Source organism: Egretta garzetta, unplaced genomic scaffold, assembly GCF_000687185.1.
Source record: "Egretta garzetta isolate BGI_Z169 unplaced genomic scaffold, ASM68718v1 scaffold593, whole genome shotgun sequence".
NCBI classification, from domain to species: domain Eukaryota; kingdom Metazoa; phylum Chordata; class Aves; order Pelecaniformes; family Ardeidae; genus Egretta; species Egretta garzetta.
The window spans coordinates 1,077,156-1,077,728 of NW_009259106.1; the positions used below are offsets into that span (position 1 = coordinate 1,077,156).

The following is a 573-nucleotide window of genomic DNA, read 5'->3' on the forward strand; positions in this document are numbered from 1 at the left end:
TGTGGAGGCCCGCCCGCGGCAGCCGGCTCGGAGGCGGGGTCTGTGGTTCCTCTGCTCCCAGGCGTTAGAAGCGTGCACGAGTAAAGGCTTGCGGGTCACAGCGCTCTTTTTCAGTCTGACTCCGTCTTGAGCCACCGTCCTGCCCGCGCGCTGCAAAGCGCCGCTCGGTCTCGTCAGCCTGTTACATAAACGAACGTGCGGATGTTTTCGTCGTTTTTCCTTGGGGGGCGGGGCGGGGGGAAAACCCAAAACCAACGCTAACCGGCCGCATTATTCCGCTGGAACCTCCCTTCTCTCCGTGCACGTTATGTAAGCTCTTGGCTGGGCTCGGTCCCTCGGCAGGCGCTGAGCGCCTCGCGCCCTCCCTCGGGCGGACGGGCGTTGCGTGCTCAGCCCGAGATCGGCATTTCACCGTATAAATCCGCAGATAAAGCGACGTTCCTAAGCCCCTAGGACCCTATATTCAGAGCGCGCAGTGAAATTTAGACGCGTCTCGGTTTAGCCAGGAGCCGAACGACGCTGCCATGGGCCGAGCACCCTCCTTTACCTGGGAAACCGCCTTCTCCCCGTTCC

The 573-nt window shown here is 62.0% G+C and overlaps 1 protein-coding gene across 5 annotated transcripts in view; it reads right to left on the bottom strand.

The window, feature by feature from the left end:
- The window catches only part of NEK1 (NIMA related kinase 1), a 51,713-nt gene extending 51,140 nt beyond the window's left edge, over positions 1-573 (bottom strand). For all 5 annotated transcript variants that reach the window (XR_004841518.1, XM_035890878.1, XM_035890876.1 and 2 more), the window contains exon 1: positions 548-573. The gene's annotated coding sequence lies outside the window, so the exon portion shown is untranslated. The remainder of the gene's footprint in view (positions 1-547) is intronic.